The following is a 24,169-nucleotide window of genomic DNA, read 5'->3' as shown; positions in this document are numbered from 1 at the left end:
ATAAAGTGTTGAAACAAGTACATCCTGATACTGGTATATCGTCGAAAGCAATGAGTATCATGAACAGTTTTGTTAATGACATTTTTGAACGTATTGCTGCTGAAGCATCACGTTTAGCTCATTACAATAAACGTTCAACAATTACTAGTCGCGAAATTCAAACTGCCGTACGCCTATTGTTGCCTGGTGAATTGGCTAAGCATGCCGTGAGTGAGGGTACTAAGGCTGTTACCAAATACACAAGCTCCAAGTAATTTGTGCGACTGAGGAAAAAATGTTAACAAAAAGGCCCTTTTCAGGGCCACAAAATATAAATTAACAAAGAGATATGAATTTTTCTAAGTCGATGAAAATTTTTAATTTTGTTTTGCAATTGAAACATCAAAAAATGTTAACAAAAAGGCGCTTTTCAGGGCCACAAAATATAAATTAACAAAGAGATATGAATTTTTCTAAGTCGATGAAAATTTTTAATTTTGTTTTGCAATTGAAACATCAATTTTAAAATTGGTCAGCATGGTAGGGCTGACTTACAGTGTCAGACACTAGAGCGGTTAATTATTATGGCGAAGCAACGCTGTAGTCAGACGTATTGCGTACATTTTTGATCTTTTTGTTTGTATATTTTGTAGCCCTGAAAAGGGCTTATTGATAATTCAACATTTAATGAATGTTGTGTCCTTGTAAATTATCACAAAAAAACGCAGCATATTTATTTTTTAGCTGATGCCTTTTTTGCAGCTGGCTTTTTAGTCGCAGCCTTTTTTGGTTTGGTAGCAGTTGCTTTTGCTTTTGTTGCCTTTGACTTAGCGGTGGCAGATTTCGACTTGGTTGGCTTGGCTTTAACGGCGCCAGTCTTTTTTGCGTCTTTAGCCTTAGATTTCTCACTTTTCTTTTTTTCGGCGGTTTTCTTAGTGGCAACAGCTTTTTTCACTTTTTTCTCACCACTTGCCTTTTTAACACCACTCGACGATTTTTTCTTTAATGTTGCACTATCTTTTTTGGCTTTTGATTTATCAACCGATTTTGACTTACCATCACCTGATTTAGTGGCTGCAGCTGATAATTTAAATGAACCAGATGCCCCCTTTCCTTTGGTTTGAATCAATTTTCCACTAGTAACAGCCGATTTCAAATAGCGCTTAATAAATGGTGCCAATTTTTGGGCGTCACATTTATATGTTGCACTAATATATTTCTTAATTGCCAAAAGTGATGAGCCACCACGTTCCTTCAAATTCTTAATCGATGCATCTACCATTTGTTGAGTTGGTGGATGAGTGGGAGCAACCGATGGTTTTTTGGGTTTAATTGCTTTTTTAGCAGCAACTTTCTTCTCAGCAACAGCAGCAGAAGCAGCTACTGGTGAGCTAACATTTGCAACAGCGATTGTGTCAGACATTTTCACTTAATTATTTTATTTAAACTTTTATTAACACTTGAAAATATTTATCAATTTAAGCACACAAAGCACAAACTCACTATTTATACTTTTTTATACAAGCGCATAGAATGCGATACTCTGTTTAAAATTTTAGAAGCGCAGCGAAAAGATGGATGACAAATGTTTTCATTTCAGTGCTACGTACCATTTACATTTGATAAACTTTTCATCTTAATAAATTAATTAAAATTCACATATTAAAGTTATTGCAAATATTCATGTAAAAATAGATAACTGAAATGTGTTAGTTTGATATACGAATTCATTTAAATTGATGAATTTCATATTTTCGGAGTGTCAGGCATTTTAATCAAAAGTTTGCACTGATAAAATCGAATTTTTTCTCAATTAAGTGAAATTTCTTAAAATATATTTGTACTAATCAAAATTTTAATTCGGATATATAAAATATGTTAAATTAGAAATCAAAAAACTTATCTTCGTTGAGTTTTAACAACATTATTTTATTTTAAAAAATTTTTTAAATATTTCTATTGCAACACTAGAGTAACCCTATATGGCTTCACTTAAAGGCATCTAAAGTTTGGAATTTTAGTCTGAATTGATTATTGATATTGGACGTCTACAACTTATATGTATAATTAAATGAAATTTCATGACATTCAAAAAAAAATAAAAAAAATTCTCATTGAATGCTTATTAATTATCAATATGATTATAATATACATATCTGAACATAATCGGACATCAGCGTCCATTTTAAGTACTATAATAGGTGGATGAGTATGAATTTGTACTATGCAGATTCATTTTGTATTTATATGATGAATGCTTATAAGCTTTAAATCAATAATTGATATGGTAAAAAATTATAACTAATATTATTATGCACGTAAATGTATGCGCGCGTATGAAATTTTTCCATTGAATCTATAGAAATATTAAATTGTATTCCAAGTATTTATTCAATTAAATGCAATTTAATAAAAAAAATATTTATGTACATATATATACATAAAATAAAAGAAAAAGTTGGATATGCAAACAACACGCGGTGTTCCCAAGCGGTCCCCCATCTAAGTACTAACCGCGCCCGACGCTGCTTAATTTCGGTGATCGGACGAGAACCGATGTATTCAGCGTGGTATGGTCATTGGCAAAATTTGTTTGCCTAAATTGGTATAAGTATGGCTATTTTAATGTGTATACTCGCAGCTGTGAATTTGTCCTTTTTTTTTTTAAATGATATAAGTCGATTTAAGTAAATTTTGTTATATACTTTATAGTTTAGTGTATTCAGATACTCTTGCTACTAAAATCAGATTAAGTTTATTTTTTTACAAAAATGAACTTATGCCATTTTTGAAAATAAGCCTGCTATTATAGACATATTTATATCGCTTGGCTTGTGTCGGGGTATATTCATTTGCATGAGTTTTCATTATGCATACATACGTATGCTACTTAGTTTAAACGAACATTCATACATACTACATATGCATGTACATCTTAATAACATATCTTTCTGTTATGTATTGTATTAGAGAAATTTTGAAATCTTTGTTAAAAAATATTGTGGTCCTGAAAAGGACCGTTTGTTTGAATGTATATTTATTTTGTGTTAATATGTCCGTAAAAATGAATTTAACCGCCGAAACCATACAATGTACGACCCTGCCTCTTCAATGCATATACAACATCCATAGCCGTAACTGTTTTCCTTTTAGCATGTTCAGTATAAGTGACTGCATCACGGATAACATTTTCCAAAAATACTTTTAAAACACCACGAGTTTCTTCATATATTAAACCAGATATACGTTTTACGCCACCACGACGTGCTAAACGTCGAATAGCTGGCTTTGTGATACCTTGGATGTTATCACGTAAAACTTTGCGATGACGTTTGGCGCCACCTTTACCTAATCCTTTTCCACCTTTGCCACGACCAGTCATTTTTTCTATTTAGCACTTTTTTTAGCTTTCACAAGAACACTTCACTTGATCACTTCACTTCACAACTAATAGCTTGGTTACCGAACGTAGCTGCTATTTATACAAAAATCCACAACATTGAGTGAGCTACCATTATGTGGCATAAATATTTCTATCTCATTTTAACTCGCACAATATTGCAACCCTAAAAAAATGGACAAATGAAACGTTTTTGTGTATTTTATTATATGTATTTCCACATTTATAAAAATTAGGTTTATTAAGTGAAGTGTTCAGTGATCAATGTTTATTTTGAATTGTGAAAAATAAAAGTGAGAAATGGCTCGTACAAAGCAAACAGCCCGTAAATCGACTGGTGGTAAAGCGCCACGTAAACAATTGGCCACTAAAGCTGCTCGCAAAAGTGCGCCGGCAACTGGTGGAGTGAAGAAGCCACATCGTTATCGCCCAGGTACAGTCGCTTTGCGTGAAATTCGTCGTTATCAGAAGAGTACCGAACTGTTGATTCGTAAATTGCCATTCCAACGTTTGGTGCGTGAAATTGCTCAAGATTTTAAAACTGATTTACGTTTCCAGAGTTCAGCTGTTATGGCATTACAAGAAGCAAGTGAAGCATATTTAGTTGGTTTGTTCGAAGATACAAATTTGTGTGCCATTCATGCAAAACGTGTCACAATTATGCCAAAAGATATTCAATTGGCTAGACGTATACGTGGTGAACGTGCTTAATTCCATATTTTAATAAATATTATAAACGGTCCTTTTCAGGACCACAAATTTTTTTAAACAAAAAAGATCAAAAATAACTGAAGCAACTGTTAATGAAAATTCGTATTTTGATAGTAGCAGCTGTAGTTTTACCCTTAATATGGTGTGTATACCTACTCACGAGTATATACACATTTATTTGCTAAACACATACATTAGTATGTATGCACGGTTGTGTGTTTGTACCTTTGGTACGTATGAATACACGCCACAACTTTTTGCGCCTTTGTCGAGATGCTCATACAAACATACATATGTACATATATACATACAATATGTAGTAGCTTGCATGCTGTACTTTTTTAATGTTGCTCAGTTTTTTTTCTTCTGGAAAATGATGTAAGTCAACTTTTTTATGAATATTTTCAAACACTATTTTATTAATTGAAGTAGTTGTTAACGCAGATTTCGTTAAAAAAATAAATTTTCCAAAAGTGTACTTACGACCTTTTAAATTTTTCTTTCAAAAAGTGTTTTAATAGGTTTTAAAATAGATAAATACATATATATGACAATATAATTAATCTCTTTGTATATATATTTTGTCGTCCTGAAAAGGACGGTTTTAAATTTGGCGTCTAAGAATATATGTAAATCGGCGATTACATCACTTATGCTTTCTTTTCGGTCTTCTTTGGTAAAAGTACAGCTTGAATATTTGGTAAAACACCACCTTGAGCTATGGTAACTCCAGACAATAGTTTATTCAATTCTTCATCGTTACGAATAGCCAATTGTAAATGACGTGGAATAATTCTAGTTTTTTTATTATCACGTGCAGCATTACCAGCCAATTCAAGAACTTCAGCTGCCAAATATTCCATAACAGCAGCTAAATATACTGGAGCACCGGCACCAACACGTTCAGCATAATTGCCTTTACGTAACAAGCGATGAATACGACCGACAGGGAATTGAAGACCAGCACGGTTTGAACGTGACTTTGCCTTTCCCTTTACTTTACCACCTTTACCACGGCCAGACATTGTTGTTATATATTTCACTTAATACACTTTTTCACAAATACACACACTAGCTGAATAGCTTGGGCACTTTATTTCCTAAACGCAATTTGTGCTGCGCTTATATACTTTTTCGTTTGTACATTGAGCAACCCCAATCGCATGTTTTCAAATTAATGCCGGCAATATTTAGCGAATCGTTACGAACAGGTTGAATGGTTTGTCGGAAAAAATACACTTAAAGGTGCGCATTTTGACACTTAGAAAATTATTAAAAAGTGTGAGTGATAGTGAAGTGATTTTGTGAAAATTAAATATGCCTCCTAAAACTAGTGGTAAAGCAGCTAAGAAGGCCGGTAAGGCTCAGAAGAATATTACTAAAAACGACAAGAAGAAGAAGCGTAAGAGGAAGGAAAGTTATGCCATCTACATTTATAAAGTGTTGAAACAAGTACATCCTGATACTGGTATATCGTCGAAAGCAATGAGTATCATGAACAGTTTTGTTAATGACATTTTTGAACGTATTGCTGCTGAAGCATCACGTTTAGCTCATTACAATAAACGTTCAACAATTACTAGTCGCGAAATTCAAACTGCCGTACGCCTATTGTTGCCTGGTGAATTGGCTAAGCATGCCGTGAGTGAGGGTACTAAGGCTGTTACCAAATACACAAGCTCCAAGTAATTTGTGCGACTGAGGAAAAAATGTTAACAAAAAGGCCCTTTTCAGGGCCACAAAATATAAATTAACAAAGAGATATGAATTTTTCTAAGTCGATGAAAATTTTTAATTTTGTTTTGCAATTGAAACATCAAAAAATGTTAACAAAAAGGCGCTTTTCAGGGCCACAAAATATAAATTAACAAAGAGATATGAATTTTTCTAAGTCGATGAAAATTTTTAATTTTGTTTTGCAATTGAAACATCAATTTTAAAATTGGTCAGCATGGTAGGGCTGACTTACAGTGTCAGACACTAGAGCGGTTAATTATTATGGCGAAGCAACGCTGTAGTCAGACGTATTGCGTACATTTTTGATCTTTTTGTTTGTATATTTTGTAGCCCTGAAAAGGGCTTATTGATAATTCAACATTTAATGAATGTTGTGTCCTTGTAAATTATCACAAAAAAACGCAGCATATTTATTTTTTAGCTGATGCCTTTTTTGCAGCTGGCTTTTTAGTCGCAGCCTTTTTTGGTTTGGTAGCAGTTGCTTTTGCTTTTGTTGCCTTTGACTTAGCGGTGGCAGATTTCGACTTGGTTGGCTTGGCTTTAACGGCGCCAGTCTTTTTTGCGTCTTTAGCCTTAGATTTCTCACTTTTCTTTTTTTCGGCGGTTTTCTTAGTGGCAACAGCTTTTTTCACTTTTTTCTCACCACTTGCCTTTTTAACACCACTCGACGATTTTTTCTTTAATGTTGCACTATCTTTTTTGGCTTTTGATTTATCAACCGATTTTGACTTACCATCACCTGATTTAGTGGCTGCAGCTGATAATTTAAATGAACCAGATGCCCCCTTTCCTTTGGTTTGAATCAATTTTCCACTAGTAACAGCCGATTTCAAATAGCGCTTAATAAATGGTGCCAATTTTTGGGCGTCACATTTATATGTTGCACTAATATATTTCTTAATTGCCAAAAGTGATGAGCCACCACGTTCCTTCAAATTCTTAATCGATGCATCTACCATTTGTTGAGTTGGTGGATGAGTGGGAGCAACCGATGGTTTTTTGGGTTTAGTTGCTTTTTTAGCAGCAACTTTCTTCTCAGCAACAGCAGCAGAAGCAGCTACTGGTGAGCTAACATTTGCAACAGCGATTGTGTCAGACATTTTCACTTAATTATTTTATTTAAACTTTTATTAACACTTGAAAATATTTATCAATTTAAGCACACAAAGCACAAACTCACTATTTATACTTTTTTATACAAGCGCATAGAATGCGATACTCTGTTTAAAATTTTAGAAGCGCAGCGAAAAGATGGATGACAAATGTTTTCATTTCAGTGCTACGTACCATTTACATTTGATAAACTTTTCATCTTAATAAATTAATTAAAATTCACATATTAAAGTTATTGCAAATATTCATGTAAAAATAGATAACTGAAATGTGTTAGTTTGATATACGAATTCATTTAAATTGATGAATTTCATATTTTCGGAGTGTCAGGCATTTTAATCAAAAGTTTGCACTGATAAAATCGAATTTTTTCTCAATTAAGTGAAATTTCTTAAAATATATTTGTACTAATCAAAATTTTAATTCGGATATATAAAATATGTTAAATTAGAAATCAAAAAACTTATCTTCGTTGAGTTTTAACAACATTATTTTATTTTAAAAAATTTTTTAAATATTTCTATTGCAACACTAGAGTAACCCTATATGGCTTCACTTAAAGGCATCTAAAGTTTGGAATTTTAGTCTGAATTGATTATTGATATTGGACGTCTACAACTTATATGTATAATTAAATGAAATTTCATGACATTCAAAAAAAAATAAAAAAAATTCTCATTGAATGCTTATTAATTATCAATATGATTATAATATACATATCTGAACATAATCGGACATCAGCGTCCATTTTAAGTACTATAATAGGTGGATGAGTATGAATTTGTACTATGCAGATTCATTTTGTATTTATATGATGAATGCTTATAAGCTTTAAATCAATAATTGATATGGTAAAAAATTATAACTAATATTATTATGCACGTAAATGTATGCGCGCGTATGAAATTTTTCCATTGAATCTATAGAAATATTAAATTGTATTCCAAGTATTTATTCAATTAAATGCAATTTAATAAAAAAAATATTTATGTACATATATATACATAAAATAAAAGAAAAAGTTGGATATGCAAACAACACGCGGTGTTCCCAAGCGGTCCCCCATCTAAGTACTAACCGCGCCCGACGCTGCTTAATTTCGGTGATCGGACGAGAACCGATGTATTCAGCGTGGTATGGTCATTGGCAAAATTTGTTTGCCTAAATTGGTATAAGTATGGCTATTTTAATGTGTATACTCGCAGCTGTGAATTTGTCCTTTTTTTTTTTAAATGATATAAGTCGATTTAAGTAAATTTTGTTATATACTTTATAGTTTAGTGTATTCAGATACTCTTGCTACTAAAATCAGATTAAGTTTATTTTTTTACAAAAATGAACTTATGCCATTTTTGAAAATAAGCCTGCTATTATAGACATATTTATATCGCTTGGCTTGTGTCGGGGTATATTCATTTGCATGAGTTTTCATTATGCATACATACGTATGCTACTTAGTTTAAACGAACATTCATACATACTACATATGCATGTACATCTTAATAACATATCTTTCTGTTATGTATTGTATTAGAGAAATTTTGAAATCTTTGTTAAAAAATATTGTGGTCCTGAAAAGGACCGTTTGTTTGAATGTATATTTATTTTGTGTTAATATGTCCGTAAAAATGAATTTAACCGCCGAAACCATACAATGTACGACCCTGCCTCTTCAATGCATATACAACATCCATAGCCGTAACTGTTTTCCTTTTAGCATGTTCAGTATAAGTGACTGCATCACGGATAACATTTTCCAAAAATACTTTTAAAACACCACGAGTTTCTTCATATATTAAACCAGATATACGTTTTACGCCACCACGACGTGCTAAACGTCGAATAGCTGGCTTTGTGATACCTTGGATGTTATCACGTAAAACTTTGCGATGACGTTTGGCGCCACCTTTACCTAATCCTTTTCCACCTTTGCCACGACCAGTCATTTTTTCTATTTAGCACTTTTTTTAGCTTTCACAAGAACACTTCACTTGATCACTTCACTTCACAACTAATAGCTTGGTTACCGAACGTAGCTGCTATTTATACAAAAATCCACAACATTGAGTGAGCTACCATTATGTGGCATAAATATTTCTATCTCATTTTAACTCGCACAATATTGCAACCCTAAAAAAATGGACAAATGAAACGTTTTTGTGTATTTTATTATATGTATTTCCACATTTATAAAAATTAGGTTTATTAAGTGAAGTGTTCAGTGATCAATGTTTATTTTGAATTGTGAAAAATAAAAGTGAGAAATGGCTCGTACAAAGCAAACAGCCCGTAAATCGACTGGTGGTAAAGCGCCACGTAAACAATTGGCCACTAAAGCTGCTCGCAAAAGTGCGCCGGCAACTGGTGGAGTGAAGAAGCCACATCGTTATCGCCCAGGTACAGTCGCTTTGCGTGAAATTCGTCGTTATCAGAAGAGTACCGAACTGTTGATTCGTAAATTGCCATTCCAACGTTTGGTGCGTGAAATTGCTCAAGATTTTAAAACTGATTTACGTTTCCAGAGTTCAGCTGTTATGGCATTACAAGAAGCAAGTGAAGCATATTTAGTTGGTTTGTTCGAAGATACAAATTTGTGTGCCATTCATGCAAAACGTGTCACAATTATGCCAAAAGATATTCAATTGGCTAGACGTATACGTGGTGAACGTGCTTAATTCCATATTTTAATAAATATTATAAACGGTCCTTTTCAGGACCACAAATTTTTTTAAACAAAAAAGATCAAAAATAACTGAAGCAACTGTTAATGAAAATTCGTATTTTGATAGTAGCAGCTGTAGTTTTACCCTTAATATGGTGTGTATACCTACTCACGAGTATATACACATTTATTTGCTAAACACATACATTAGTATGTATGCACGGTTGTGTGTTTGTACCTTTGGTACGTATGAATACACGCCACAACTTTTTGCGCCTTTGTCGAGATGCTCATACAAACATACATATGTACATATATACATACAATATGTAGTAGCTTGCATGCTGTACTTTTTTAATGTTGCTCAGTTTTTTTTCTTCTGGAAAATGATGTAAGTCAACTTTTTTATGAATATTTTCAAACACTATTTTATTAATTGAAGTAGTTGTTAACGCAGATTTCGTTAAAAAAATAAATTTTCCAAAAGTGTACTTACGACCTTTTAAATTTTTCTTTCAAAAAGTGTTTTAATAGGTTTTAAAATAGATAAATACATATATATGACAATATAATTAATCTCTTTGTATATATATTTTGTCGTCCTGAAAAGGACGGTTTTAAATTTGGCGTCTAAGAATATATGTAAATCGGCGATTACATCACTTATGCTTTCTTTTCGGTCTTCTTTGGTAAAAGTACAGCTTGAATATTTGGTAAAACACCACCTTGAGCTATGGTAACTCCAGACAATAGTTTATTCAATTCTTCATCGTTACGAATAGCCAATTGTAAATGACGTGGAATAATTCTAGTTTTTTTATTATCACGTGCAGCATTACCAGCCAATTCAAGAACTTCAGCTGCCAAATATTCCATAACAGCAGCTAAATATACTGGAGCACCGGCACCAACACGTTCAGCATAATTGCCTTTACGTAACAAACGATGAATACGACCGACAGGGAATTGAAGACCAGCACGGTTTGAACGTGACTTTGCCTTTCCCTTTACTTTACCACCTTTACCACGGCCAGACATTGTTGTTATATATTTCACTTAATACACTTTTTCACAAATACACACACTAGCTGAATAGCTTGGGCACTTTATTTCCTAAACGCAATTTGTGCTGCGCTTATATACTTTTTCGTTTGTACATTGAGCAACCCCAATCGCATGTTTTCAAATTAATGCCGGCAATATTTAGCGAATCGTTACGAACAGGTTGAATGGTTTGTCGGAAAAAATACACTTAAAGGTGCGCATTTTGACACTTAGAAAATTATTAAAAAGTGTGAGTGATAGTGAAGTGATTTTGTGAAAATTAAATATGCCTCCTAAAACTAGTGGTAAAGCAGCTAAGAAGGCCGGTAAGGCTCAGAAGAATATTACTAAAAACGACAAGAAGAAGAAGCGTAAGAGGAAGGAAAGTTATGCCATCTACATTTATAAAGTGTTGAAACAAGTACATCCTGATACTGGTATATCGTCGAAAGCAATGAGTATCATGAACAGTTTTGTTAATGACATTTTTGAACGTATTGCTGCTGAAGCATCACGTTTAGCTCATTACAATAAACGTTCAACAATTACTAGTCGCGAAATTCAAACTGCCGTACGCCTATTGTTGCCTGGTGAATTGGCTAAGCATGCCGTGAGTGAGGGTACTAAGGCTGTTACCAAATACACAAGCTCCAAGTAATTTGTGCGACTGAGGAAAAAATGTTAACAAAAAGGCCCTTTTCAGGGCCACAAAATATAAATTAACAAAGAGATATGAATTTTTCTAAGTCGATGAAAATTTTTAATTTTGTTTTGCAATTGAAACATCAATTTTAAAATTGGTCAGCATGGTAGGGCTGACTTACAGTGTCAGACACTAGAGCGGTTAATTATTATGGCGAAGCAACGCTGTAGTCAGACGTATTGCGTACATTTTTGATCTTTTTGTTTGTATATTTTGTAGCCCTGAAAAGGGCTTATTGATAATTCAACATTTAATGAATGTTGTGTCCTTGTAAATTATCACAAAAAAACGCAGCATATTTATTTTTTAGCTGATGCCTTTTTTGCAGCTGGCTTTTTAGTCGCAGCCTTTTTTGGTTTGGTAGCAGTTGCTTTTGCTTTTGTTGCCTTTGACTTAGCGGTGGCAGATTTCGACTTGGTTGGCTTGGCTTTAACGGCGCCAGTCTTTTTTGCGTCTTTAGCCTTAGATTTCTCACTTTTCTTTTTTTCGGCGGTTTTCTTAGTGGCAACAGCTTTTTTCACTTTTTTCTCACCACTTGCCTTTTTAACACCACTCGACGATTTTTTCTTTAATGTTGCACTATCTTTTTTGGCTTTTGATTTATCAACCGATTTTGACTTACCATCACCTGATTTAGTGGCTGCAGCTGATAATTTAAATGAACCAGATGCCCCCTTTCCTTTGGTTTGAATCAATTTTCCACTAGTAACAGCCGATTTCAAATAGCGCTTAATAAATGGTGCCAATTTTTGGGCGTCACATTTATATGTTGCACTAATATATTTCTTAATTGCCAAAAGTGATGAGCCACCACGTTCCTTCAAATTCTTAATCGATGCATCTACCATTTGTTGAGTTGGTGGATGAGTGGGAGCAACCGATGGTTTTTTGGGTTTAGTTGCTTTTTTAGCAGCAACTTTCTTCTCAGCAACAGCAGCAGAAGCAGCTACTGGTGAGCTAACATTTGCAACAGCGATTGTGTCAGACATTTTCACTTAATTATTTTATTTAAACTTTTATTAACACTTGAAAATATTTATCAATTTAAGCACACAAAGCACAAACTCACTATTTATACTTTTTTATACAAGCGCATAGAATGCGATACTCTGTTTAAAATTTGAGAAGCGCAGCGAAAAGATGGATGACAAATGTTTTCATTTCAGTGCTACGTACCATTTACATTTGATAAACTTTTCATCTTAATAAATTAATTAAAATTCACATATTAAAGTTATTGCAAATATTCATGTAAAAATAGATAACTGAAATGTGTTAGTTTGATATACGAATTCATTTAAATTGATGAATTTCATATTTTCGGAGTGTCAGGCATTTTAATCAAAAGTTTGCACTGATAAAATCGAATTTTTTCTCAATTAAGTGAAATTTCTTAAAATATATTTGTACTAATCAAAATTTTAATTCGGATATATAAAATATGTTAAATTAGAAATCAAAAAACTTATCTTCGTTGAGTTTTAACAACATTATTTTATTTTAAAAAATTTTTTAAATATTTCTATTGCAACACTAGAGTAACCCTATATGGCTTCACTTAAAGGCATCTAAAGTTTGGAATTTTAGTCTGAATTGATTATTGATATTGGACGTCTACAACTTATATGTATAATTAAATGAAATTTCATGACATTCAAAAAAAAATAAAAAAAATTCTCATTGAATGCTTATTAATTATCAATATGATTATAATATACATATCTGAACATAATCGGACATCAGCGTCCATTTTAAGTACTATAATAGGTGGATGAGTATGAATTTGTACTATGCAGATTCATTTTGTATTTATATGATGAATGCTTATAAGCTTTAAATCAATAATTGATATGGTAAAAAATTATAACTAATATTATTATGCACGTAAATGTATGCGCGCGTATGAAATTTTTCCATTGAATCTATAGAAATATTAAATTGTATTCCAAGTATTTATTCAATTAAATGCAATTTAATAAAAAAAATATTTATGTACATATATATACATAAAATAAAAGAAAAAGTTGGATATGCAAACAACACGCGGTGTTCCCAAGCGGTCCCCCATCTAAGTACTAACCGCGCCCGACGCTGCTTAATTTCGGTGATCGGACGAGAACCGATGTATTCAGCGTGGTATGGTCGTTGGCAAAATTTGTTTGCCTAAATTGGTATAAGTATGGCTATTTTAATGTGTATACTCGCAGCTGTGAATTTGTCCTTTTTTTTTTTAAATGATATAAGTCGATTTAAGTAAATTTTGTTATATACTTTATAGTTTAGTGTATTCAGATACTCTTGCTACTAAAATCAGATTAAGTTTATTTTTTTACAAAAATGAACTTATGCCATTTTTGAAAATAAGCCTGCTATTATAGACATATTTATATCGCTTGGCTTGTGTCGGGGTATATTCATTTGCATGAGTTTTCATTATGCATACATACGTATGCTACTTAGTTTAAACGAACATTCATACATACTACATATGCATGTACATCTTAATAACATATCTTTCTGTTATGTATTGTATTAGAGAAATTTTGAAATCTTTGTTAAAAAATATTGTGGTCCTGAAAAGGACCGTTTGTTTGAATGTATATTTATTTTGTGTTAATATGTCCGTAAAAATGAATTTAACCGCCGAAACCATACAATGTACGACCCTGCCTCTTCAATGCATATACAACATCCATAGCCGTAACTGTTTTCCTTTTAGCATGTTCAGTATAAGTGACTGCATCACGGATAACATTTTCCAAAAATACTTTTAAAACACCACGAGTTTCTTCATATATTAAACCAGATATACGTTTTACGCCACCACGACGTGCTAAACGTCGAATAGCTGGCTTTGTGATACCTTGGATGTTATCACGTAAAACTTTGCGATGACGTTTGGCGCCACCTTTACCTAATCCTTTTCCACCTTTGCCACGACCAGTCATTTTTTCTATTTAGCACTTTTTTTAGCTTTCACAAGAACACTTCACTTGATCACTTCACTTCACAACTAATAGCTTGGTTACCGAACGTAGCTGCTATTTATACAAAAATCCACAACATTGAGTGAGCTACCATTATGTGGCATAAATATTTCTATCTCATTTTAACTCGCACAATATTGCAACCCTAAAAAAATGGACAAATGAAACGTTTTTGTGTATTTTATTATATGTATTTCCACATTTATAAAAATTAGGTTTATTAAGTGAAGTGTTCAGTGATCAGTGTTTATTTTGAATTGTGAAAAATAAAAGTGAGAAATGGCTCGTACAAAGCAAACAGCCCGTAAATCGACTGGTGGTAAAGCGCCACGTAAACAATTGGCCACTAAAGCTGCTCGCAAAAGTGCGCCGGCAACTGGTGGAGTGAAGAAGCCACATCGTTATCGCCCAGGTACAGTCGCTTTGCGTGAAATTCGTCGTTATCAGAAGAGTACCGAACTGTTGATTCGTAAATTGCCATTCCAACGTTTGGTGCGTGAAATTGCTCAAGATTTTAAAACTGATTTACGTTTCCAGAGTTCAGCTGTTATGGCATTACAAGAAGCAAGTGAAGCATATTTAGTTGGTTTGTTCGAAGATACAAATTTGTGTGCCATTCATGCAAAACGTGTCACAATTATGCCAAAAGATATTCAATTGGCTAGACGTATACGTGGTGAACGTGCTTAATTCCATATTTTAATAAATATTATAAACGGTCCTTTTCAGGACCACAAATTTTTTTAAACAAAAAAGATCAAAAATAACTGAAGCAACTGTTAATGAAAATTCGTATTTTGATAGTAGCAGCTGTAGTTTTACCCTTAATATGGTGTGTATACCTACTCACGAGTATATACACATTTATTTGCTAAACACATACATTAGTATGTATGCACGGTTGTGTGTTTGTACCTTTGGTACGTATGAATACACGCCACAACTTTTTGCGCCTTTGTCGAGATGCTCATACAAACATACATATGTACATATATACATACAATATGTAGTAGCTTGCATGCTGTACTTTTTTAATGTTGCTCAGTTTTTTTTCTTCTGGAAAATGATGTAAGTCAACTTTTTTATGAATATTTTCAAACACTATTTTATTAATTGAAGTAGTTGTTAACGCAGATTTCGTTAAAAAAATAAATTTTCCAAAAGTGTACTTACGACCTTTTAAATTTTTCTTTCAAAAAGTGTTTTAATAGGTTTTAAAATAGATAAATACATATATATGACAATATAATTAATCTCTTTGTATATATATTTTGTCGTCCTGAAAAGGACGGTTTTAAATTTGGCGTCTAAGAATATATGTAAATCGGCGATTACATCACTTATGCTTTCTTTTCGGTCTTCTTTGGTAAAAGTACAGCTTGAATATTTGGTAAAACACCACCTTGAGCTATGGTAACTCCAGACAATAGTTTATTCAATTCTTCATCGTTACGAATAGCCAATTGTAAATGACGTGGAATAATTCTAGTTTTTTTATTATCACGTGCAGCATTACCAGCCAATTCAAGAACTTCAGCTGCCAAATATTCCATAACAGCAGCTAAATATACTGGAGCACCGGCACCAACACGTTCAGCATAATTGCCTTTACGTAACAAACGATGAATGCGACCGACAGGGAATTGAAGACCAGCACGGTTTGAACGTGACTTTGCCTTTCCCTTTACTTTACCACCTTTACCACGGCCAGACATTGTTGTTATATATTTCACTTAATACACTTTTTCACAAATACACACACTAGCTGAATAGCTTGGGCACTTTATTTCCTAAACGCAATTTGTGCTGCGCTTATATACTTTTTCGTTTGTACATTGAGCAACCCCAATCGCATGTTTTCAAATTAATGCCGGCAATATTTAGCGAATCGTTACGAACAGGTTGAATGGTTTGTCGGAAAAAATACATTTAAAGGTGCGCATTTTGACACTGAAAATTATTAAAAAGTGTGAGTGATAGTGAAGTGATTTTGTGAAAATTAAATATGCCTCCTAAAACTAGTGGTAAAGCAGCTAAGAAGGCCGGTAAGGCTCAGAAGAATATTACTAAAAACGACAAGAAGAAGAAGCGTAAGAGGAAGGAAAGTTATGCCATCTACATTTATAAAGTGTTGAAACAAGTACATCTTGATACTGGTATATCGTCGAAAGCAATGAGTATCATGAACAGTTTTGTTAATGACATTTTTGAACGTATTGCTGCTGAAGCATCACGTTTAGCTCATTACAATAAACGTTCAACAATTACTAGTCGCGAAATTCAAACTGCCGTACGCCTATTGTTGCCTGGTGAATTGGCTAAGCATGCCGTGAGTGAGGGTACTAAGGCTGTTACCAAATACACAAGCTCCAAGTAATTTGTGCGACTGAGGAAAATATGTATAAAAGTGAAAAATGTTAACAAAAAGGCCCTTTTCAGGGCCACAAAATATAAATTAACAAAGAGATATGAATTTTTCTAAGTCGATGAAAATTTTTAATTTTGTTTTGCAATTGAAACATCAATTTTAAAATTGGTCAGCATGGTAGGGCTGACACAGTGTCAGACACTAGAGCGGTTAATTATTATGGCGAAGCAACGCTGTAGTCAGACGTATTGCGTACATTTTTGATCTTTTTGTTTGTATATTTTGTAGCCCTGAAAAGGGCTTATTGATAATTCAACATTTAATGAATGTTGTGTCCTTGTAAATTATCACAAAAAAACGCAGCATATTTATTTTTTAGCTGATGCCTTTTTTGCAGCTGGCTTTTTAGTCGCAGCCTTTTTTGGTTTGGTAGCAGTTGCTTTTGCTTTTGTTGCCTTTGACTTAGCGGTGGCAGATTTCGACTTGGTTGGCTTGGCTTTAACGGCGCCAGTCTTTTTTGCGTCTTTAGCCTTAGATTTCTCACTTTTCTTTTTTTCGGCGGTTTTCTTAGTGGCAACAGCTTTTTTCACTTTTTTCTCACCACTTGCCTTTTTAACACCACTCGACGATTTTTTCTTTAATGTTGCACTATCTTTTTTGGCTTTTGATTTATCAACCGATTTTGACTTACCATCACCTGATTTAGTGGCTGCAGCTGATAATTTAAATGAACCAGATGCCCCCTTTCCTTTGGTTTGAATCAATTTTCCACTAGTAACAGCCGATTTCAAATAGCGCTTAATAAATGGTACCAATTTTTGGGCGTCACATTTATATGTTGCACTAATATATTTCTTAATTGCCAAAAGTGATGAGCCACCACGTTCCTTCAAATTCTTAATCGATGCATCTACCATTTGTTGACTTGGTGGATGAGTGGGAGCAACCGATGGTTTTTTGGGTTTAGTTGCTTTTTTAGCAGCAACTTTCTTCTCAGCAACAGCAGCAGAAGCAGCTACTGGTGAGCTAACATTTGCAACAGCGATTGTGTCAGACATTTTCACTTAATTATTTTATTTAAACTTTTATTAACACTTGAAAATATTTATCAATTTAAGCACACAAAGCACAAACTCACTATTTATACTTTTTTATACAAGCGCATAGAATGCGATACTCTGTTTAAAATTTTAGAAGCGCAGCGAAAAGATGGATGACAAATGTTTTCATTTCAGTGCTACGTACCATTTACATTTGATAAACTTTTCATCTTAATAAATTAATTAAAATTCACATATTAAAGTTATTGCAAATATTCATGTAAAAATAGATAACTGAAATGTGTTAGTTTGATATACGAATTCATTTAAATTGATGAATTTCATATTTTCGGAGTGTCAGGCATTTTAATCAAAAGTTTGCACTGATAAAATCGAATTTTTTCTCAATTAAGTGAAATTTCTTAAAATATATTTGTACTAATCAAAATTTTAATTCGGATATATAAAATATGTTAAATTAGAAATCAAAAAACTTATCTTCGTTGAGTTTTAACAACATTATTTTATTTTAAAAAATTTTTTAAATATTTCTATTGCAACACTAGAGTAACCCTATATGGCTTCACTTAAAGGCATCTAAAGTTTGGAATTTTAGTCTGAATTGATTATTGATATTGGACGTCTACAACTTATATGTATAATTAAATGAAATTTCATGACATTCAAAAAAAAATAAAAAAAATTCTCATTGAATGCTTATTAATTATCAATATGATTATAATATACATATCTGAACATAATCGGACATCAGCGTCCATTTTAAGTACTATAATAGGTGGATGAGTATGAATTTGTACTATGCAGATTCATTTTGTATTTATATGATGAATGCTTATAAGCTTTAAATCAATAATTGATATGGTAAAAAATTATAACTAATATTATTATGCACGTAAATGTATGCGCGCGTATGAAATTTTTCCATTGAATCTATAGAAATATTAAATTGTATTCCAAGTATTTATTCAATTAAATGCAATTTAATAAAAAAAATATTTATGTACATATATATACATAAAATAAAAGAAAAAGTTGGATATGCAAACAACACGCGGTGTTCCCAAGCGGTCCCCCATCTAAGTACTAACCGCGCCCGACGCTGCTTAATTTCGGTGATCGGACGAGAACCGATGTATTCAGCGTGGTATGGTCGTTGGCAAAATTTGTTTGCCTAAATTGGTATAAGTATGGCTATTTTAATGTGTATACTCGCAGCTGTGAATTTGTCCTTTTTTTTTTTAAATGATATAAGTCGATTTAAGTAAATTTTGTTATATACTTTATAGTTTAGTGTATTCAGATACTCTTGCTACTAAAATCAGATTAAGTTTATTTTTTTACAAAAATGAACTTATGCCATTTTTGAAAATAAGCCTGCTATTATAGACATATTTATATCGCTTGGCTTGTGTCGGGGTATATTCATTTGCATGAGTTTTCATTATGCATACATACGTATGCTACTTAGTTTAAACGAACATTCATACATACTACATATGCATGTACATCTTAATAACATATCTTTCTGTTATGTATTGTATTAGAGAAATTTTGAAATCTTTGTTAAAAAATATTGTGGTCCTGAAAAGGACCGTTTGTTTGAATGTATATTTATTTTGTGTTAATATGTCCGTAAAAATGAATTTAACCGCCGAAACCATACAATGTACGACCCTGCCTCTTCAATGCATATACAACATCCATAGCCGTAACTGTTTTCCTTTTAGCATGTTCAGTATAAGTGACTGCATCACGGATAACATTTTCCAAAAATACTTTTAAAACACCACGAGTTTCTTCATATATTAAACCAGATATACGTTTTACGCCACCACGACGTGCTAAACGTCGAATAGCTGGCTTTGTGATACCTTGGATGTTATCACGTAAAACTTTGCGATGACGTTTGGCGCCACCTTTACCTAATCCTTTTCCACCTTTGCCACGACCAGTCATTTTTTCTATTTAGCACTTTTTTTAGCTTTCAAAAGAACACTTCACTTGATCACTTCACTTCACAACTAATAGCTTGGTTACCGAACGTAGCTGCTATTTATACAAAAATCCACAACATTGAGTGAGCTACCATTATGTGGCATAAATATTTCTATCTCATTTTAACTCGCACAATATTGCAACCCTAAAAAAATGGACAAATGAAACGTTTTTGTGTATTTTATTATATGTATTTCCACATTTATAAAAATTAGGTTTATTAAGTGAAGTGTTCAGTGATCAATGTTTATTTTGAATTGTGAAAAATAAAAGTGAGAAATGGCTCGTACAAAGCAAACAGCCCGTAAATCGACTGGTGGTAAAGCGCCACGTAAACAATTAGCCACTAAAGCTGCTCGCAAAAGTGCGCCGGCAACTGGTGGAGTGAAGAAGCCACATCGTTATCGCCCAGGTACAGTCGCTTTGCGTGAAATTCGTCGTTATCAGAAGAGTACCGAACTGTTGATTCGTAAATTGCCATTCCAACGTTTGGTGCGTGAAATTGCTCAAGATTTTAAAACTGATTTACGTTTCCAGAGTTCAGCTGTTATGGCATTACAAGAAGCAAGTGAAGCATATTTAGTTGGTTTGTTCGAAGATACAAATTTGTGTGCCATTCATGCAAAACGTGTCACAATTATGCCAAAAGATATTCAATTGGCTAGACGTATACGTGGTGAACGTGCTTAATTCCATATTTTAATAAATATTATAAACGGTCCTTTTCAGGACCACAAATTTTTTTAAACAAAAAAGATCAAAAATAACTGAAGCAACTGTTAATGAAAATTCGTATTTTGATAGTAGCAGCTGTAGTTTTACCCTTAATATGGTGTGTATACCTACTCACGAGTATATACACATTTATTTGCTAAACACATACATTAGTATGTATGCACGGTTGTGTGTTTGTACCTTTGGTACGTATGAATACACGCCACAACTTTTTGCGCCTTTGTCGAGATGCTCATACAAACATACATATGTACATATATACATACAATATGTAGTAGCTTGCATGCTGTACTTTTTTAATGTTGCTCAGTTTTTTTTCTTCTGGAAAATGATGTAAGTCAACTTTTTTATGAATATTTTCAAACACTATTTTATTAATTGAAGTAGTTGTTAACGCAGATTTCGTTAAAAAAATAAATTTTCCAAAAGTGTACTTACGACCTTTTAAATTTTTCTTTCAAAAAGTGTTTTAATAGGTTTTAAAATAGATAAATACATATATATGACAATATAATTAATCTCTTTGTATATATATTTTGTCGTCCTGAAAAGGACGGTTTTAAATTTGGCGTCTAAGAATATATGTAAATCGGCGATTACATCACTTATGCTTTCTTTTCGGTCTTCTTTGGTAAAAGTACAGCTTGAATATTTGGTAAAACACCACCTTGAGCTATGGTAACTCCAGACAATAGTTTATTCAATTCTTCATCGTTACGAATAGCCAATTGTAAATGACGTGGAATAATTCTAGTTTTTTTATTATCACGTGCAGCATTACCAGCCAATTCAAGAACTTCAGCTGCCAAATATTCCATAACAGCAGCTAAATATACTGGAGCACCGGCACCAACACGTTCAGCATAATTGCCTTTACGTAACAAACGATGAATACGACCGACAGGGAATTGAAGACCAGCACGGTTTGAACGTGACTTTGCCTTTCCCTTTACTTTACCACCTTTACCACGGCCAGACATTGTTGTTATATATTTCACTTAATACACTTTTTCACAAATACACACACTAGCTGAATAGCTTGGGCACTTTATTTCCTAAACGCAATTTGTGCTGCGCTTATATACTTTTTCGTTTGTACATTGAGCAACCCCAATCGCATGTTTTCAAATTAATGCCGGCAATATTTAGCGAATCGTTACGAACAGGTTGAATGGTTTGTCGGAAAAAATACACTTAAAGGTGCGCATTTTGACACTTGGAAAATTATTAAAAAGTGTGAGTGATAGTGAAGTGATTTTGTGAAAATTAAATATGCCTCCTAAAACTAGTGGTAAAGCAGCTAAGAAGGCCGGTAAGGCTCAGAAGAATATTACTAAAAACGACAAGAAGAAGAAGCGTAAGAGGAAGGAAAGTTATGCCATCTACATTTATAAAGTGTTGAAACAAGTACATCCTGATACTGGTATATCGTCGAAAGCAATGAGTATCATGAACAGTTTTGTTAATGACATTTTTGAACGTATTGCTGCTGAAGCATCACGTTTAGCTCATTACAATAAACGTTCAACAATTACTAGTCGCGAAATTCAAACTGCCGTACGCCTATTGTTGCCTGGTGAATTGGCTAAGCATGCCGTGAGTGAGGGTACTAAGGCTGTTACCAAATACACAAGCTCCAAGTAATTTGTGCGACTGAGGAAAAAATGTTAACAAAAAGGCCCTTTTCAGGGCCACCAAATATAAATTAACAAAGAGATATGAATTTTTCTAAGTCGATGAAAATTTTTAATTTTGTTTTGCAATTGAAACATCAATTTTAAAATTGGTCAGCATGGTAGGGCTGACTTACAGTGTCAGACACTAGAGCGGTTAATTATTATGGCGAAGCAACGCTGTAGTCAGACGTATTGCGTACATTTTTGATCTTTTTGTTTGTATATTTTGTAGCCCTGAAAAGGGCTTATTGATAATTCAACATTTAATGAATGTTGTGTCCTTGTAAATTATCACAAAAAAACGCAGCATATTTATTTTTTAGCTGATGCCTTTTTTGCAGCTGGCTTTTTAGTCGCAGCCTTTTTTGGTTTGGTAGCAGTTGCTTTTGCTTTTGTTGCCTTTGACTTAGCGGTGGCAGATTTCGACTTGGTTGGCTTGGCTTTAACGGCGCCAGTCTTTTTTGCGTCTTTAGCCTTAGATTTCTCACTTTTCTTTTTTTCGGCGGTTTTCTTAGTGGCAACAGCTTTTTTCACTTTTTTCTCACCACTTGCCTTTTTAACACCACTCGACGATTTTTTCTTTAATGTTGCACTATCTTTTTTGGCTTTTGATTTATCAACCGATTTTGACTTACCATCACCTGATTTAGTGGCTGCAGCTGATAATTTAAATGAACCAGATGCCCCCTTTCCTTTGGTTTGAATCAATTTTCCACTAGTAACAGCCGATTTCAAATAGCGCTTAATAAATGGTGCCAATTTTTGGGCGTCACATTTATATGTTGCACTAATATATTTCTTAATTGCCAAAAGTGATGAGCCACCACGTTCCTTCAAATTCTTAATCGATGCATCTACCATTTGTTGAGTTGGTGGATGAGTGGGAGCAACCGATGGTTTTTTGGGTTTAGTTGCTTTTTTAGCAGCAACTTTCTTCTCAGCAACAGCAGCAGAAGCAGCTACTGGTGAGCTAACATTTGCAACAGCGATTGTGTCAGACATTTTCACTTAATTATTTTATTTAAACTTTTATTAACACTTGAAAATATTTATCAATTTAAGCACACAAAGCACAAACTCACTATTTATACTTTTTTATACAAGCGCATAGAATGCGATACTCTGTTTAAAATTTTAGAAGCGCAGCGAAAAGATGGATGACAAATGTTTTCATTTCAGTGCTACGTACCATTTACATTTGATAAACTTTTCATCTTAATAAATTAATTAAAATTCACATATTAAAGTTATTGCAAATATTCATGTAAAAATAGATAACTGAAATGTGTTAGTTTGATATACGAATTCATTTAAATTGATGAATTTCATATTTTCGGAGTGTCAGGCATTTTAATCAAAAGTTTGCACTGATAAAATCGAATTTTTTCTCAATTAAGTGAAATTTCTTAAAATATATTTGTACTAATCAAAATTTTAATTCGGATATATAAAATATGTTAAATTAGAAATCAAAAAACTTATCTTCGTTGAGTTTTAACAACATTATTTTATTTTAAAAAATTTTTTAAATATTTCTATTGCAACACTAGAGTAACCCTATATGGCTTCACTTAAAGGCATCTAAAGTTTGGAATTTTAGTCTGAATTGATTATTGATATTGGACGTCTACAACTTATATGTATAATTAAATGAAATTTCATGACATTCAAAAAAAAATAAAAAAAATTCTCATTGAATGCTTATTAATTATCAATATGATTATAATATACATATCTGAACATAATCGGACATCAGCGTCCATTTTAAGTACTATAATAGGTGGATGAGTATGAATTTGTACTATGCAGATTCATTTTGTATTTATATGATGAATGCTTATAAGCTTTAAATCAATAATTGATATGGTAAAAAATTATAACTAATATTATTATGCACGTAAATGTATGCGCGCGTATGAAATTTTTCCATTGAATCTATAGAAATATTAAATTGTATTCCAAGTATTTATTCAATTAAATGCAATTTAATAAAAAAAA

The 24,169-nt window shown here is 32.9% G+C and overlaps 4 non-coding genes across 4 annotated transcripts; all 4 read right to left on the bottom strand.

Moving 5' to 3' along the window:
• Positions 1–2,444: 2,444 nt before the first annotated feature.
• On the bottom strand, positions 2,445–2,563 carry LOC137236321 (5S ribosomal RNA). The gene has a single exon (XR_010948369.1). It is a non-coding gene; the product is annotated as a 5S ribosomal RNA (ribosomal RNA).
• Positions 2,564–7,969: 5,406 nt separating this feature from the next.
• Positions 7,970–8,088, bottom strand: LOC137236320 (5S ribosomal RNA). Its single transcript, XR_010948368.1, has one exon. It is a non-coding gene; the product is annotated as a 5S ribosomal RNA (ribosomal RNA).
• A 5,292-nt stretch (positions 8,089–13,380) lies between these two features.
• LOC137236316 (5S ribosomal RNA) lies at positions 13,381–13,499 on the bottom strand. The gene has a single exon (XR_010948364.1). It is a non-coding gene; the product is annotated as a 5S ribosomal RNA (ribosomal RNA).
• A 5,305-nt stretch (positions 13,500–18,804) lies between these two features.
• LOC137236315 (5S ribosomal RNA) lies at positions 18,805–18,923 on the bottom strand. Its single transcript, XR_010948363.1, has one exon. It is a non-coding gene; the product is annotated as a 5S ribosomal RNA (ribosomal RNA).
• Positions 18,924–24,169: the final 5,246 nt, after the last annotated feature.

This window comes from Eurosta solidaginis, unplaced genomic scaffold, assembly GCF_040869045.1.
Source record: "Eurosta solidaginis isolate ZX-2024a unplaced genomic scaffold, ASM4086904v1 ctg00001782.1, whole genome shotgun sequence".
Lineage (NCBI taxonomy): Eukaryota > Metazoa > Arthropoda > Insecta > Diptera > Tephritidae > Eurosta > Eurosta solidaginis.
Note: the sequence above shows the minus strand (reverse complement) of the source record. Positions and strands in the feature narration are given on the sequence as shown.